The 18,912-nt window shown below is 32.2% G+C and overlaps 1 long non-coding RNA gene across 1 annotated transcript; it reads right to left on the bottom strand.

Moving 5' to 3' along the window:
• Nucleotides 1–1,441: 1,441 nt before the first annotated feature.
• LOC124373936 lies at nucleotides 1,442–18,498 on the bottom strand. Its single transcript, XR_006923486.1, has 3 exons — nucleotides 18,270–18,498; nucleotides 17,887–17,981; nucleotides 1,442–1,534 (listed from the first exon to the last, which is right to left on the bottom strand). It is a non-coding gene; the product is annotated as an uncharacterized LOC124373936 (long non-coding RNA).
• Nucleotides 18,499–18,912: the final 414 nt, after the last annotated feature.

The raw sequence follows: 18,912 nt of genomic DNA, 5'->3' as shown, positions 1-18,912 counted from the left end.
AACAGACGGCGACGACGGATCGTCGCCTGGCACTTTTCGCACAGTAAGTCGGGCGACGATAGATCGTCGCCGTGGCACTTTTCGCAAGGGTTTTTGGCGACGATGTATCGTCGCCGTGGCACGCAAAGGGTTAAACATTCATAGATTTTATTTTCAGAAGCAACAGCTTAGACTATGAGATATAAGAGAATTGAAAACAAAAAAAAGAGCCGAAGTCTAGGGGTTAACACAATATAAAATTCTACTACTAAATCTCAATTAGTGAGATATTACTGTATCAAAAGAAAACAAAAACAATCTGTAGAGTAAGTTAAATTTAACTGTAAGACAACAAACTCTATGCCTATTGATGTCGAACTCCATCCTACTCCAAAAGCTCACAATTAACCTCTGGGCCCCCCCCTCTAACAACCCTAGTGTTTTCCCTCCATTGGACAAATCAAATAATTATATACCAATTAATGTTGATAACAGATAAAAATATAAAAATACAAGTCCTTAACTTTGAATAAAATACATCTAATGAGTGAAACTTCATTGGAAATACATTGAATATTCTTAACAACTTAAAAGTGTCGATTTATATTTAATTATTCTTAATTATAATAATTATAAACGTGTTCCTGAGGGATCAGGGATGTTTTATAAACAAATTCAAGTTAAATGTTCTTTTAGGTGACTATCTGGTTTTTGTGTATTGTAAAATAATTATGACTATCATAAGTTTTATTTAGCATGACTGCGCCTAAAATGTACAATCCTACCGATCTCATACATAGCACAATCAATATCATAACTGTGCTCTTTTGAAAAACTTCTGTAATTTGGGTGCACTTTAATTCTTCATGCTTTTTTATAGATATATACTGTTGCAAGCTTCTACACTGATGCACTGTACTGCACAATTCCACATTTAAGAATAAAAAAGAATGTGAACTAGTAAAACTATTTTTAAGTTTCAATACAACAACACAACTTTGTTTGTATAAAAGTGTTTTTTTTTTTATTTGTATAAAAACGTTAAATAAGTGATCAATGTAGGCTATTATGTTTAAAGAAAATATATTTATCTAAAAAAAAAACAAAAACCCAAGACATTATACCAATAAATAAATTTGTTATGAATTATTAACCAGACCCTTGCAAGAATCAGGCATTTTCGCCTTGAAAAGTAGGTATCTGTAATACAGAGTACGATTAGTGCAAAATCGAAAATCTGCACTGGCATAAGTTGTCTCTCATATTTAGCTTATAAAATAAGACTAAGTACAATTGCCTTATATCAACTTTAAGTAAAAGCACTTTTCAGAAAACCCCATAGGTTATCTCATAAGCCCTCGGCACATTTGGGAAATACCCATGGGCCAATATCATTGTCTCTCAGCACTCAATTAAAGGGTTAAAAAATTTTAATCCCAACTAATATCTTTTATTTAACTTGCCTGCTGGAAAGATCACAGTCAAGTTTCTCCTCAATTTCTTCTCTGACTTTCTTTGCCGACATTGTGGTTGAGGTCCGCATCCTTAAGAATGGCTGAAACAAAAAAATTACAAATTTTTAAATTTAGCCTCAACACTTTTCATTAATTGAATATGTCAACGGCTGTTCTTAATGATCATGTGCTATTTAGAAAAGTAGCGACACACCAGTTCATTCCATTGCTCGAGCCAACTTTCTTTTCCATCACTGTCCATCTTGTGTCCTGAGCTAACAATGTACAAGACCTTAGCGTACCATCCTTGCTGTGCTCCTTATTTACTGGCCATCACACTTTGTAAAATTCCACTTTTTAATGCCAATGGTGGCATAAATGAATGCGTTATGCTGGTATGGGCCATCCCTGACTCAATAGGCTACTCACATTCACACCGATTTCTGATCTCAATTTTAGCTAGCTTTAAGCAGCAATAAAATATTTTAGATTGAAAATCAAGTACAAAATTAATTATAAACAATTAGAGTTAAAATTTACAAATCAACAGTTTCATTAAAGAATAGTTCCAAAAATGAAATCCATTTTTTAATGCCCAATGAGGTTTAAAACTTTATTTTTGAGAGTAAAACATTTAAAATGTAAATTCTACCCTGAACTTATAGAGCCAGCATTATCAGCCTCTTTGATTGTTTTCCCAGTTTACGAGAAGCTTAGAAAACTAATGTTAATTTTTTTTAATTCAAAATTTTTAATCCTCAGAAATGCCTTTAATTTTCAGTAACTTTTCTCCATGTTATTAAAACTTGATCACTCAAAGGTGTTGTATAATATGCAGACCCAGTTTTTTTATTGATATTAACAAACTCCTATTTAAATTAAAACCATCAATGTAAATAAACAAATGTTGATTAAATAATTTTACAAATATCTTTAAACATAATTTCAAATTGTAAACTTTTTCTGTTATAAGTGATTTTAAATTATAAACAATTAAATTTAAAACTAAATAACAGAACAATAATAAAAATGTTTTTTCTGGCTTCAAGACATTGGACTGCAGCTAAATATCCCAGTATTAAGAGAGAAGTGAAGTTTTCTGTTGACAAACCTGTCAACCAAATTTTTATAGCAGTTGCACATAGCTACCTCGAAGTGAGCTTCTAAAAAATGTTGGTTTCTTGTTTATTTTCTTTAATTTATATAGTTCAATTATATGTTTTTGAGTTTAATGAAATTTACACTATACTAAGCGTTATAAAAAACTAATTAATAAATAAAAATAGCCTCCTTCTTACTTCTTCAGCATAATAAATACCTGTGAATGTATTGGCAGTTTTTGCATTGACAAAAGTCCAATAAATCATTTGTAGACTTAACCCTAAATTAAAATGTAATAATTACATCAATTTATTAATTAATGTCTTTAACCAGATCAAAGACTGGTAGGCCTCATGGTGTTTCCGGGGTGCGCAAAAGGCCCTTGAGGCTTAAGTGCATGGCAGTAGGCCGCCCCAAGAGAGAGAGAAAAAAAAAAAAAAAAAAAAAAAAAAAAAAAAAACCAGATCAAGTGGAATATATTGTTGAGCATATGTAGCCTAACAAACATTGCTGAGCATTACTCAACTTGAGAAGCTTTAAAAAAAGTTATGTTAAGTTGTTTTGAGTTATTTACTTTTATACCTTATCATAATTTCAAACCATACAAAGAAACACATTTTTGGACTGACCAAAATATATCTAGTATTAGTGCAATATTTGTATAACACTTAATAATGCTGCAGCCATTTCCCAAATCTTTTACTGCGTCATGTTCTGTACATTTTCATGCGTTTAGGAAATAAGTAGCCTACAACTATTCAACAGATTTTCATGATTCTTTTTTTTCAGCATTAATGTGAGGTAAAGGCTATGATACATACTGTACATTGTGTACTGTTACAGTTGAACAAAAATAAAAACATTTATTTCATACATACATTTTTCTAGAGCGAAATATAATGTCGTAATTTGACCAAACCAAGATTTAATTCAATATACAAGAGTTGGAGAATAGAGAATTTTTGTAAAATTACTTAAATAATTTTTTGTTTTCCCACAATTTTATTCAGTAGTTTGTAAATATAATACCACATAAACTGCAATAAAATTTGGTTTTAAACAAATAGTTTTTAAAAAATTATCACAATTTTCGATTAAATTTAATGATTAAGATACATATGCTATTAGAAGCCAGCTAAGCATCTAAAGCTTTTTTTGACAAAGGGATAAAATTTAAAAGTTGTAAATAGGGTACTTTGGTATTATTAAATAAGCCACTATTTTTGTGAGTTTTTCTTAACAATGCATTACTAAAAAGCACAGATTTTATTTTATTATACAAGGTGAAAATTACATGTCATTATGATGGAGCGGTTCTAGTTTTCTACTGACCAAAACGAAACGATGTCTGTAAGAAGATCAGTCTGTTTCTATCTACTATTTGTTATTAGGCTTTTGGAACTGTTAGACAAGGCATAGTACTACCATATTTTTTTGGTATATTTATAAAGCTATTGTTTTTAAAAATTATTTTTTTTACACATTTTTCTTTTAAAAAAACAACATGTATTATTAAGTGGCTAGAGTACACATTTACTGTGAAACAAAAAATAATGTTAACCATTGAGGAAGTATTTATATTGAGGCCTCTGCAGGACCGGTAGATATAATTAAATCAAGCAAAAATGTAAGACTGGTTAAAGTATGACAGACCAATAATTTTTAACTACTGTTTTTACAATAACATAATCTTAATATATCAGTAATAATGTCTTTTTAATCATTAATTTTGCAAACATTTTTAATATTTTTTAGTTACTTTCAAACTAACTTTAACTAAAATATGACAATTCTTTATAAATAAAAATTTTTATGCATAAACTTATATGTATATAAATTTGTAATAATATGCTCAAAATAAAATAAAATAAAATAGGCTGTTATAAGTAATGTTTATGGTTTTGCTGGACTTTTACCCAAACTTCTTGTTTTTGTGGAAACTCAAGATTTTTTAATTTACTGTACACAAAATTACTTCACTAAAACATACTGTACAATATTTTAAAATAATCCAAATAGCCCTCGTCTTGACATTCAAGTTCCTCATACTCGTACTACCGTGAATTAGTGAACGGTTTATGAACACAGGAAATAACTACATCTAAAGCACTTACATCATTATCATTGATATCAGAATTGGACTCTTAATCACTGTCAAAGACAAAGAAACAACATAATCCCCCAATTCTTCAACCATTACAATCAATCTCAAAACCAAACAAAAACAGGAACTTTAGCTTATTCGGAGGCAACTATTTTTTGTATCAGTTTCTGCTACAGGGACCCAATATCTGGCTTTATTTCACTTACTGTAAAAATTGGTTGTCATTATGATAATCAATTCTTGTTTTCAGCCTCCCAAAAGGAAGCTATGCCGGCGAGTAAGTAGGCCACTCTGTTCCATCAAACTTCTTGCTATTACGCGTTTTATGTAAGAATAGATTTGGTTACCATAAATTACTAGTAGTACTTCGAGTCAAAATAACCTTTATGAGCACTCTAGTGATCTAAGCTTGGATTTCTTTTCCAGATTTATCTTGAGGGATGCTTTTTATTTTTGCCAGAAGTGCAGGGACGAGTGAAGTCCATACTGATGGCCCAGATCATTTCTGCTAAGTACTTTACCGACCTCAAATCACGTTTAAACCACCTGGTACGTGATCTGAGATTGGGACAAGCAGAAATGACCTTGGCCATCAGTACTGGCTTCGGTAGCATCTTTAACCTTGCACTTCTGAAGAAAAATATCCCTCTGCGAAATTGCAGCTAAATTCAAAAGCTCAGATCATATGAGCACTCATAAACCTCTAATTCAACCTTTTATATTTATAATATGTTCATATGTATAGTCTTTTAACAAATAGCTGATAGTGACAGAGTGGTGACATCGCTTTTTTCGGGCGGCATAAAACAAGAACTGATTGTTATGAGAAGTATTTTTACAGATGTCAAATAAAGTTAGGGCTGCAGTATAAGAAGCGGCCACCATCACAAAACCGAAATCAACTACCAAACAGAAATATCTAAACTATCAAATATAAATATATTCATTATTAATTTTTGCCTGATGTTTTTATTTACTAAAATAATATTGTTGAAAATTAATTTAATTCAATAAAGTAAATCATTTATATACTGAGTAGGCTAGTGACATCAACAAGAACAATGGCAAGTTTTCTTCTAAAAATGTTTTATAAACATTAAACCATGTTTAAAATGGTTAGGCTACAAGACAATAACCTTGATGGTGGAGGTTACAGACACGTTTATAACTTGAAAATGGTAGAAAGTAAGTATGTTACAATGTCTTGTTTGTAACATTTTATAAATATGCATAGCCTATATAGTTTTTTTATCTATCGTTAACCCTTTCCGCTCGGATGGGCAGCAGTGCTGACCAAATATGGCTTCTCGTTGGCTCGTATTATTTTAGCGTGTACTGTCCACTCAGATTGGATGGGCAGCGGGGTCATTCCACATCAATTCAACCAAAGAAAAATCACTTTCTCACCCACCATCTCAGATTTTGATGAAACTTGGCTTGTTTGTTCTACCCATGAAGATAAGTCACCATGCCAAATTTTAACACTCTACCTCTTTACCGTTCCCTTTTTTATAGCCTTCCTCAAAGTTTTGCATTTCCGCAAATTCTAACCTATGGATATAGCAAAATGAAGGGACGCTTACGTTTCGAAAATAATTTGTCTAACTTTTTTTATTTACCACTAAATCTCCATGAAAATTTATAGGCTTATTCTTAAAAACAATGAAGATTCTAGAAAAAAATACCTTAAACCTCTAAGTTAACCTACTAGGGCTGAAAAAAATATTTTGTTTTGCATCTTTGTATTTTTTTTAAACGAAGACATAGTTTAGCGTTACATTAAATATCGACGAAAGGGTATGTGATAATCACAAAAACTTTTTTTTCTAAATAATCCTTACTAAATGGGCTATCAAATGATGAAAAAAATAATTAATGGGGCTTTGACACCTTTGTTGTGTTGTATGTTTATGTTAAATTATAAGTTGTAACATTTCGGTTTTACAGATTTTACCATGTCCTAGAAGTATTTTTTTTTTTTTTTTTTTTTTTACTGGAATTTGATAAATAGCAGACATTCTACTAAACCAAGGTTTAACTTTAAAACAGTACAAAATTTGATAATAACACATTTAATTGGGTTTTTTCTTGTTTTAAAAAAACGTAATATCTATTCGCACTATTCATCAGAAACACAGCACTAATTCATGCTGCACACTTTGAAGAAAACTACAAAGACCTGACAAAAAAATGTTGGTGTATGTGAAAACCAAAATAGAGAATTTATGTCAAGGCACTGTAGCCTATGCCCACCAAAGGAACAAATCTTAACAAGTTTGTTACTTACAAAATTTAATAGATTATGACGAAGACGACTCAATTGAATTTAATCAGTGGGTTTCAACCGACAGATCTCAAGTGATTACTCAAACAGCAAACATTGAAGGCTATATTTAAAACCTAACATCTAAATTGGAAAAAAAACTTGTTCCCTACTCCTTCATTGCTGTCGCAATCAAAGTTTTTTTCAAAACCTGTAGTGTCATTGGACTTCAGTGAAAATTACTCGTCCACCGCTCCAGGATGAAGCCCAGGGATACCACTGGGACATCTGATTCCTGCACTGTACACCCTATTATAGTTAACCTAAGCAGTGTTGAAAAAATGAAAGATTATACAAGGAACCGCCAGAGAGTGCAGTTGGCGGCGACCAATAGAATGGACTGGCCTGCGCGACGTTGCCACACAACTGCCGCTGCTGCCCCCCGGCACGGCTGGCGCATTGTGGCTGATAAGCCGCTGCCGCTGTCACAACTAACACTGACACTGAACATTTTAAAAACTTATCAGTATAATTGAAAAACAATATTTAAAATGCGTTGGCAGTTTGCTATATTATATTATAAATTACTTGTATAGTTTATTAATGTTACCTGTATTACAAACTAACTATCGATTAAAACAAACAAATCGTCCCGTCAGTTAGTCAGAGTAAAGTACTTGCTTATTTCCATACAAACTTTATTCAGTGATTTTTAAACGATTACTAAACACACACAAAATTAATATACATGTTGCTTATATTGGGTCATCTGACACTGCATGACGTGTTGCTTGATTTAAAAATAATTAAAAACAATATAACAAGATAATCAATTTTAAAATTATCGAACAATTATATTTTTAAATTATGAAATAATCAAATTTTCCACTAAATAATCTTTAGGCCTACTATTTTAAAATGAAAATACGTTAAAAAGCATGATTGACTTAATAATATTCTTACCTTTGCAACTTGTATATTATTTATTCGCTCTCAGGCGGCAACATCGTAGCCAATAACCTCGGAGTCTTCTTCATTTCACTTTCTGCCTCACTGCTACTCGTGTCAGAATTGTCTGCTAAGTTTATAATTATTTTATCTACAACACTTGTGCGGATACATTCCTTTTCAAAAATCAGCTTTGCTGCAAGGCTTCTGCGTGCTGACGCTTGATTGCCAGTCTTCTTTAGTCACTTTGTCCAGAGCATCATGAACAAGTTTCTCAACGTCGGTTATTTTAAATGTCTTTATTATTTACGTGCTACCTCTCCCTTCACTTGAGCCCATACCATTTCAATGGGATTGTACTGGCAGTTGATAAGGAGGGAGCCTGAACAACTGTATGTCCCATTTCATTGGCTAATACGTCGAGTTCATAAGTTTTTTGTTAGTGGGTTTTTATATGGGAGAAACCCTCATTATAAGTTTCTGGTTTCGTTTCTTTTCATACAGTATTGTATGTTTTTTTTCGAGACAGCCAATTTTGAATCTTCTTCCTTTCTCCACGATGAATTTGGAATTTTCTCGGCGAGTACTGAGTGGTATGGAGCATTATCCTTAAACGATGATCGAGCCTTCTTCCAAAATGCATAGCAATTTTTTAAACCATTTTTCTAAACGATTCAGCGTTTATTTCATCGTGATAGTCCGAACTGGATGATGTCTTAGACCGAAAAAACCCACTTACATTCTTGCAAAAACCCATTCTTTTGCCGAACCGACATGACAAATTATTAATCTTCTTGTCTACCTTTGCCGAGAGGAACCTTTAGTCCACCAGACTCAGTCGTATCCTGCCATATGTATTTTCGAGTGTATGGTTTTCATTAACCCATGTTTCATCGAGGTAATATATGGGCCTACAATCACCAGATTCTCTAAGCTCTTGCATGGTTCTCAAAAATTTTAAACGAGCCGCTACAATATCATTTCGTTCCAATAAAAACTTTCTACCATCATTGGTTTTCTTATACCTGAAACCAACATGCCTTAATAATCTATTTGTTGAAGTTACCGATCCGTTGTAATCAAGTTTTTGTTTGAGATCCTGCGTGATTCTTTTTGATGTGGGAAAATTCCCCCTCTGTCGTAGTACGACAAGGACAGTTCGTCTCAAAACATCTTTTTCAAAGTCCGTCAAAGCCTGTTATTTTTGATTTTCGACTTCTTTGTTTTCCTGGCGTTTGAAAACTTAATTTCTGATGATGAAGATCCATCTTCTTCGGCCAGCTTAGCTTCTTTACTTATTTTGTTGACGGTTCTTTCACTTACACACAGGCCTCAGCACACAGTTTACCACTTAGCTTAAAGTTTAGAGTTTCTCGGAAATTTGTCAACGACAGTTTTTTGAAAAAGTTGTAAACGTTGTAAATAATACGTCGTTCTCCACTATGTAGGGTTTTTTCCGCTACCACTCTTACTTCCGGATGGCTCTGTGCACTTGAACAAACATCATCACACTCCATTTTGTCCAAATAAGGAATCACAATAAGAAGTATATTACAATTGACACTACACAGAAAATAATCGGTACACTTATAATAGCTACTAATAAACAACACTTAAAAACAACGAAAACGTTCATCAACAGTAAAATTCAGCACAAAATAATATACGCGTACTGGAATTGAAGAGAATGCAGTATTTTCAACCGCCACTGATGAAGCGACAATAGCACTGACTGACGGTCAGAGACAGGAAGGAGGAAGGGGCTGTTTCTTGGAAAATAGTATGACTCATCCGGTCTGGTATTACCACCACTGCTGGCTGGTGCGGCTTTTGTTTACAGGCATTTCACCCGTTTCCTCCACATTTTTCACTCGTCTGAATCATCTATTATGTACTGTGTTCAAATTTCATTGGATGTTATAGAAAACCGTTACTTTAGAATTTTTTATAAGAAAGTGCATTCATATTATAAAAATACTTGTGCTGTATGATTTTTCAACTATGACCAGGTTTTTTAAATATTTAAATCACCCACTTGTAATAAAAACAATTTTACATAACACAGATTCAAGACTATTAATAGCCAGGTAGGAAAAATGCTTTCAAATGGTTATAAATTTATGAGAACCGAAGTGCGTAACAAAACCGTTGCGGCAACAATTTCCATCGTTATGTACTGAATAAGTATATTTATGGAAAAAGAACATATATTTCAAATGTATTTGATAACTTTCTTACCAAATTGAAAATCCATTTTAACATAACATGATTATACTATGCACACATGTAATGCCTTATTATATATCAATGATAATGGCATTATCTAACTGTTAAATACGGGAAATTAACGTTTTTGCGGTATTTTTTATTTTTCTTTTTTAATTTTATATTTCGGCTAAAGATTTTAATCCTACGATCTTCGTATATGAGTAATATAATACAATAATTTTATTTCAATCCAATTTAACTCAAAACATGGAAATAAGCTACAGAGATGTACTTTTTTTTAAAATGGACCGTAAAAATTACATTTTGTAATACGTAGTTAATTAATTCAAGACAGCTCTAACATTTCTTTCGAGCGTAACGATTAAGTATTTTAAGAATGTTGGACTCGCGCGGCTTGTGGTTACAGCGGGGAAACAAGTTTGGCAACGTCGCTCAGCTCTCGTTGGCCGCTCCAAGGTTACGGGCAAAATAGGCTCCTCCCTCAACTGCACTTTCTCGTGGTTTTTCGTATACTGTTGTCTCTCTATAATATCCGATGGCATGAAACATGATGTGTTTCTTATGGTCTACAAAAATTCAATTGTGTCAGAGTACATTAAAGGAAATTATTCACATGTAACAGAGATTCACTACTTCAGTGATGGCTGTGCAGACCAATATAAAAATAAATTTAATTTTATCAACTTCAGCTTGCATGAACAAGATTTTAAGACAAGGCACAGTGGTCGTTTTTTTGCAACTAGCCATGGGAAGACAGAATGTGATGGAATTGGAGGCACCGTGAAAAGGTTGGCAAGAAAGGAAAGTCTTCAGAGACCTCTTGGTAATTAGATTCTGTCTCCATCACATTTGTATGAGTTTGTAAATCAAACATTACAAAAGTTAATTTTTGTTTTATTTCAATAGATTGATATGCTTAAAACACGTTCTGACTTAGAATGCTTTGAGGACGTACAAACAGTCCATGGAACCAGAAGCTTCCATAACTTTAATAATCGATAGACAGGTTCAGGGAACTTGGAAGCAAGGAAGATCAGTTCCGATGAGAAACCATGCCCCTGACGTTTAACTTGAGGAATAAATCAACATAATTTGTGACAGAAGAAAATTTGAATCCATCATGCTACGTGGCTTGTAAATATGATCTATAGTACTTTAGAATCACATAACTGGAAGGTGAATTAAAAAAGAAGGTGATGTGACTTAAATTATGCATCCTGCAGGGCCCATCACCATCATTTCATTGGCCAAAGCTAGAGGACATTTTGCCCCGTGCCGATACCTCATTTATTTGCAATTGTTGATCACCTCCTTACATTTCGACCGGAAGAACCTATAGGTTTCCAGAAAAATATGTGTCAGCTCAATTGAAGAGAAATTTTCAAAACTCCATTAACCCTGCAACTGGCTTTAAGCGATTATCGACGCATTAACTACAGTTTCAAAATGGCACTAAGCTATTTTCGACGCATTATACTATGTCGTAATATGATCTCTCACAGCAAGTCTATTTTTAACTTTATTTGAAGTAAAAACATACGTAAATCTAAAGATAAGGATTCAAGGTTACATATTATACCATAAAACGCTCCTATAGTTAAGTTAAATCTTTCATTATAAAATTCTAAAACTTGGATGTTCACATTTCCGATTGCCATTTGTTTGCGTAATTTCCGAACACGCTAAAATTTGCCGTATGTTTGTAAAAATTCCCTATCGTGAGTTTACGTTCTACACGATCGTAAGCGTCGTCATTGAAAACAGTGTATTTCTTGGCTTTCAGAAACATCTTTTCAATAGCCAGTAGAAAAACTTATGTTTATAAAATAAGCGTTTGAAAAGCTCGTGTTTTGTAAAATCCCAAAATGCCTAATGCGTCGCAATAGCTTCATTAAATTTTGTTATTTTTGTTACTTTATCGTTGTCTGGAAATAGTGAATATCATATCAAAACAAATAATGAAGAATTGCTCTAAGCAACAGTATAATAGACAACGAAGACTATGAACTAGTATTTTATTTTTGTTCTGTTGCGCAATCACCGACTCAGCCAGTAGAGAGAGAACATAACGCATCGCATGGTTGCCACGTTGATTTCTTTGTTGTTATTACGCCATTGCCGGTATTAGTGTATTGCTTGCTATTTATTAGGATATTTTAGACTTTTTTCGTTTATTTAGTGTGTATAAAAAAAGTTTTTGTTTATTGTTTTTTTTAATTAGTGAAGTGAAAATGTAGAGGTTAGGTTAAGTTTTAGGGAATAGGTTGGATTTTTGTGAAAACTGAAAATAAGCCTATGTTCACGTAGGTTCAGTGTTTTATAATTTTGTAGACAATTTAATTTTAATTAAATTAAATTTTGTGATTTAAATTTATGCAAAGGTATTTATTATAAAAGTAAAAAAGTTTTTTTTACTTTTTCTGAAGGTATTAGCGTTTTATTTTCTATGACCATCGCTTGTTTATATTTTTTAACAAAAAAACATAATATAAATAAAAAATACATTGTTGTACATTTTTGTAAACTTCAATAAAACGTACTATCTTTATAAATAATAATTTGGATGAAAAGAAAATTGTTAGCTAAAAAAGTTAGGCATTTATTTCACAATTTTATGATTTTGTAAAAAATTTAAAAAAAAGTTTGTTGCCATATAAAAATATCTTATACAATGCTTGAACTTCTATAAATGTCATTATTTTTCTCGTTCTAAATATATTTATCTCTTAGAAAAAAATATTTGTTCATCCAATAGATTCCCAAATTGTCAAAATGGGATATACATAAATAGTGCTATACAAACTTTTTTCAGATTTTGTAGTTTTTATAGATATATTGTTCAAAAGTACCAATAACTTCTTTTACCTAAATATTTTTTTTTGTAATTTGTAATTGAGGGTATATAAGCAAACATTTGTATATTTTAGAATTATTCTAAAAACTTTCATATTACCTGAGAGGGGTGCTATACATTTTGGAGAAAAATTTAATTCTTTACTAATATTTTTTTTACGTTAATCGCTGTAAAAAAAATAAAAATACATTAAATGATTCAACCTTTAATATTTTTTTGGGAAACTGCATTTATTTTCTAAAGACATTGATGCTTTTAAAATGTTTTTATCTTAAAAAATTTAGATGAGCAGTGATTAAAATACAAAACCTTACAAAATCACCCAAAAAGTGCCTGCCATTTTGGGAAAAATGATGGCCAGTTCCAGGGTTTAAATGTTTTTCCTGTAAAATTTGGAATGTAATTAAGATGTTGGTAAATATTAAATAGTTTATATAGGTAAGTTAACACATTGTTTATTTTTAATTTTGAGTTTGTTTGAAATTAAGTTCTTTGAACAAGATGATTCAGGTTAAAATATGATGTTATGAATTGAATAATAAAATATACCTTCAAATATCCTGAATAATAATGCAAGCCTAGAGATCATTATAATCCCTGAAAATCTTTATTGCTCAGTATAATTGGGCGGAAAAAAAAAATAATTGGAAACCTATTATTTAATGTAATGAAACCACAACAAAGGTGTCAAAACCCCATTAATATTTTTTCATCATTTGATAGCCCATTTAGTAAGGATTATTTAGAAAAAAAAGTTTTTGTGATTATCACATACCCTTTCGACGATATTTATATGTAAACGCTAAACTATGTCTTCGTTTAAAAAAAAATACAAAGATGCAAAACAAAATATTTTTTTTCAGCCCTAGTAGGTTAACTTAGAGGTTTAAGGTATTTTTTTTCTAGAATCTTCATTGTTTTAAGAATAAGCCTATGAATTTTCATGGAGATTTAGTGGTAAATAAAAAAGTTACAAATTATTTTCGAAACGTAAGCGTCCTTCATTTTGCGATATCCATAGGTTAGAATTTGCGGAAATGCAAAAACTATTGAAAGGCTATAAAAAGGGAACGGTAAGAGGTAGGTAGGAGTGTTAAAATTTTGGCATGGTGACTTATCTTCATGGGTAGAAACAAACAAGCCAAGTTTCATCAAAATCTGAGATGGTGGGTGAGATGGCCTGGTTGAACTGAACATGGAATTACCCAGCGGTGCTGTCCACTATGGCACCTGCGTGCACACAACAGCCATGTCATTGTTGCGTTCCCACCAGCTCGGATTTATTTTCAGCGCGTCATTGATTCTGTGCCTTTTAAAAAGTTAAATGGATTTAAAGGTCCAAAGGTAAATAATAATGTAGTCGAAAAGTATTACAATGGAAATGTTATAATTCTATAAACTAAAATGAGTTACAATGAGTATTAATAATGTGACAGTAAATAATTATAACATGATAAAAAATAAAATTGAACTGCTTATTATTGTTCCGAATACAAATTTAACTGCAGGCTAGTTGTCATCTTGTTGAAATATCTGAGATGAATGGTACTTTTCAAAACACCGATGTGAAGACCGGGCTCATTTTCACAAGTTTTACAATAAAACTTCACTCTTTTCCTGGTGCCGCCTTGTGCTCTGCTGCTACACACGACGCAATCCTTCACTTTTCTACCTTCAAGAGGTCTTCCACATAGATTTTTTCCTTAGAGGAGTTACTTTCATTATCTTTTCTTGGGCGTAACAATTAGTTTCTTTTACAATCTCAGTTAATAACGCATCTGTAAAGAAGTTGGAAGAATTGCAAAGGGGTTGTTGGTTTTACACTTGTTGGAGGTGTCCAACCACTATTGAGTGTCCAATTTAATTTTACAAACATTTCCTCACCTTCATTCCATTCTCTCCAACCATTACAATTTTCATTTTCAGCTTCCTCATCTAGTCCATGTTGACTTTCAGTACTATTATCTTCATTGTTAATTTCGTCTGCCACATCTTCGTCTACATCACTTGAGTGTACTGAACTATCATTATCTCCACCATTTAGAATGTCCCTAACATTGCCTGGACTACAGTCAACAAACCTATATTCATTCATTGTTATCACTTAAAAACACAAAAAGAGTTTATAACTTGTGGTCAACGCTGCTGTCCATCCGAGCGCTAGTAGGATTATTCAACGGACAGCACAGCTGACCATCCGATCTCTGAGGACGGCAACTCTAAAAATAAATGCGTGCGCTAGAGGAAATGGCAGTGGCCCACACTGCTGCCCATCCGATCTCTGTGGACACTCTAACATTACACTCCGAGCGGAAAGGGTTAATATAATAATTTTTATGATTCAAAACCAACAGACCCATATTGTTAATTGAAATAGGCCAACCTATTACGTGATTTTGTTTTCAGTATTTATAGATGTCATGAATATCGAGGATATGACACTCACAAATATCAATGATTCGATTGTGGTGGTAGCCGCTTAATATACTGCAGCCCAAAGTTGGCTCTTTCTAATAAATTTATTTTTTTAGATTCTCCGTAAGAAAACTTGATAAAAAATAGTGGCCTCTCGATAATGCAAAAGTACCCAAAAACAAACACACATAAACCTCGCATTTAACATCTGACTAACAAAAACTATGATTAAACGTTCCGAAACATGTGGTCAATTCAGTGCTACCAATAACAAATGAAATGAAATGTAATATCTTCTTACTAAATGAACAAGTAAAGACTATAACAATTTTTTTGTTATATTTTCAGAAGTAGAAAGAACGGCACGACACATAACTAATAGAGTGGCTATACATGGACTACATAACCAGCAGACCGGCTTTCAGTCCGGTTATGAATGTCACTCGGTACGTAATCAGCCCATATGTCTTCCCCAATGGATTAAGTAGCTGAAGTAAATATTTACCCATAACTTGATTGCCTCACCCTCTAGGTAGGATTTTCTAGTCCCCTCAAAGTAAATTGGGGAAGGGGTTGAAAAGGTTTTCGCAGTTTTTAGATACCAGACAATAAAACATGTTTTACTAGAATTCGTCAAAATTGGCTGACTAGTACGTTTTATTTAAAGTATTTATTAAAAGCTTTATTAGGACGTAGACAACATGAGCTTTCAAGGTTTTCTCCCGTTCTTAGGCCTAAATATTTGTACATTTTCACTTGAATTGAACTAGTACAGGAACATAAATAACCCCACATCCCTTGCTGAATGTCGCTTAGCGAGGTTCAATGACCTCACAAAATAAATCAGGAAAAGTCAAAATCAGACAACTTGTAAAAATGGGTTATCGTGTCACTCACCCAGAGGGAGGGAGTAATGGGTAAAATGTCAATCATATATTTAGGAGGAGAGACTTTAATAAGTGGCCTACACTCGTTACTCGGTGGTTTTTATCGAACAACTCGATATATCATCCAACTTCGATACGTAAAAATCATACACAATAAAAGCTAGGATAATAAATTACAGTTACAAGAAGAATCTCATACACTAAAATTTTGAAAACAAATTTAACACTAACATTATAAACAAAAAAACAACTTTGGCCAAGAATTAAACTATACAATATCCATAACTTGCCCAGTTGGTATCAATGAGTTACCGCTGTTATGAAATGAAGGAAAGAGCTCTCTCCATGGGTTACCAAGAGCCAAACCCACATATTAACATATTAACCCACCGAAAAAAAAACCCCATTATGTAAAATTTGTAGGAAAAGAAATAACTGTAACTGTGAGAGGAGCAAATATGGTTGTCTTCAGTTTTCCTAATTTTTGTTATAATAATTTGTTTAATCACTGTAAATATTAAATTAATATTTTTATATAAAACTTATGATTGTTATTGAGGACTATACTTTTATATCGATTGATGGTCTAGGATTTGAGATATGAATATCAGGTATCGATGATTACATTCTTCGATATAAAATACCGGGTCCGCTAATCGTACCCTACCCTAAATTAATTGTAATATCGAACTATTCCTTCAGATAAAAACATTGAACCGTTCGATAAAACCAACCGAACGAGTGGAGGCCGCTTATAGTCTACCCTATTGAACTATTCCTTCAGATAGCCTACATAAAAAAATCGATCATTTGATAAAAAAAACACAACTGAATAACAAGTGCAGACCCACTCATAAAAGTCTACCTATTTATGATACTATTGAGCATAACACACATGCAAGCCCCCAGAGGCTGTCCAGGTTATTTCCATTAGGCTTTAAAAATATCCAAGGTCCTAGCCTATTTATGCCTTTTATTATTTCAGGGCATATTTGTCTTAGAATAAAGACTAATAACACCCTGAGTCTATATTATTTTCTGAAAGGTAAAATATTCTAACTATTGTTTGTTCCAAAGCCATAGGCTAGGCCTTGAGATAATATTTTACAAGACTTTATATCCAATAAACTTAGTAAAATCGCATACAAACTTTTTTGAAATATTAGCAATTTTAGTTCACTTCTTAAATTATTATAAATAATTAGTTTATAGCAACTACATCTTCCAGTATAATGCTATATAGTATATAGTAGGATTCCACCAAGCGGGAATCTCTCCTCAGCTAGAGTAAATTTCATCAATTCTCTCTTAAATTTAGTAGAACTATCTAAACAAATGTGCGACACAACTGCCACAATTATAACTAATACAATTTTTTCAACTGAAAACAAAATCAAAAAAGCTCTCTTAGTATATTATTCATAAAACACAAATATCGCTCCTGGCTCTTAGCGTCCTCACCGTGTTAGCCATTGTGTGTATACTGCCTGCAAGCATAATTTGGAGAGTAATATTTCAAGAGAGAACTACCTAATTTTTATCGGTAACCTATAAAATGTTTCATACAAAAAAGGTAGATTAAATTATTTTAAGATGAGTTTTGCCACTTTGGCGCCTTAAAGCTACTTAATTAAATTAATAACTTAGTTTACCGGCAATTTCTTTCTTCAGCTCAACCTTGGAGATATCCGCCATGTTGCTCAGCTCAGCGTCAGAGAAGGAGACCTACACCAAAATGAAGCGGAGACTGGACAAAAAAATCTAATAAAAGACTGGTAACGGAATCAGGTACTGCTGAGCTCAAATCAATACAAAATAGATTTTACGTTATTAACAGTATATTGTATTCCTTTATAAGTTGATTAAATATTTTTTAAGTCGTAGAAAAATTAATTAAGTCTACTAAGCTGTAAAAACATAGTTTAAAACACACAAAATTATTGAATTAATTTTTCAGATAGTACCTACACTGACATTTATTTTAGTTACAATGTAAGTTGAATACAAACAAAAGAAAAGCGACTTGTCGACTCACCAATAGCATAGTGCATATAAACAACTTCGTGTCACAGTAGTGAAACCATCCACTTATAAAACAAAAATGTTTACCTGTATTTATTTGAAAATTGAAATTAAAATCAATAACAACATTGTAAAAAAATTAATTTATTAATAAATAAAGATTATACACAAATTTCATTGACCTATAATCTTATATAATACGGTATTCCCTGTTACTTGTTACCTTATTTCTTGTTCACTCACTGAGTTTTAAAATACAAAAATAACAATAATATATCAATTTATTTATATGCGCTCAGTTAAATAATATAAATGGAAACGATCTCCTTGAACCATCATTGATACAGTTTTGATACGGGAAATTTGATTTCCTTGCTTAAATTATTTATATATACGTATAATACATTTCTCCTTGTAAATTTTGAATTAAGATAATTTATTATTAACATTTATAAAAGTAATCGAATAAGATAAGAACGCGAATAAATTTTTTATTGGTCTCTTTATTGTACGCATGACATAATAAGTCTGTGCTCCGTATTGCCATCAGCTGTTCAAGTTCTTCCTTCAACCTTCTCGCAATCTCAATGTTATTTTCCGATACGCCAAAATAAGTGGACAAAGATCTGACTATTTTTTCCAATCTGGGTTTGGAC

This window comes from Homalodisca vitripennis, unplaced genomic scaffold, assembly GCF_021130785.1.
Source record: "Homalodisca vitripennis isolate AUS2020 unplaced genomic scaffold, UT_GWSS_2.1 ScUCBcl_6709;HRSCAF=14052, whole genome shotgun sequence".
Taxonomy (NCBI): Eukaryota; Metazoa; Arthropoda; class Insecta; order Hemiptera; family Cicadellidae; genus Homalodisca; species Homalodisca vitripennis.
The sequence above is the reverse complement of the archived record's forward strand: the minus strand, read 5'-3'. Positions and strand labels throughout refer to the sequence as shown.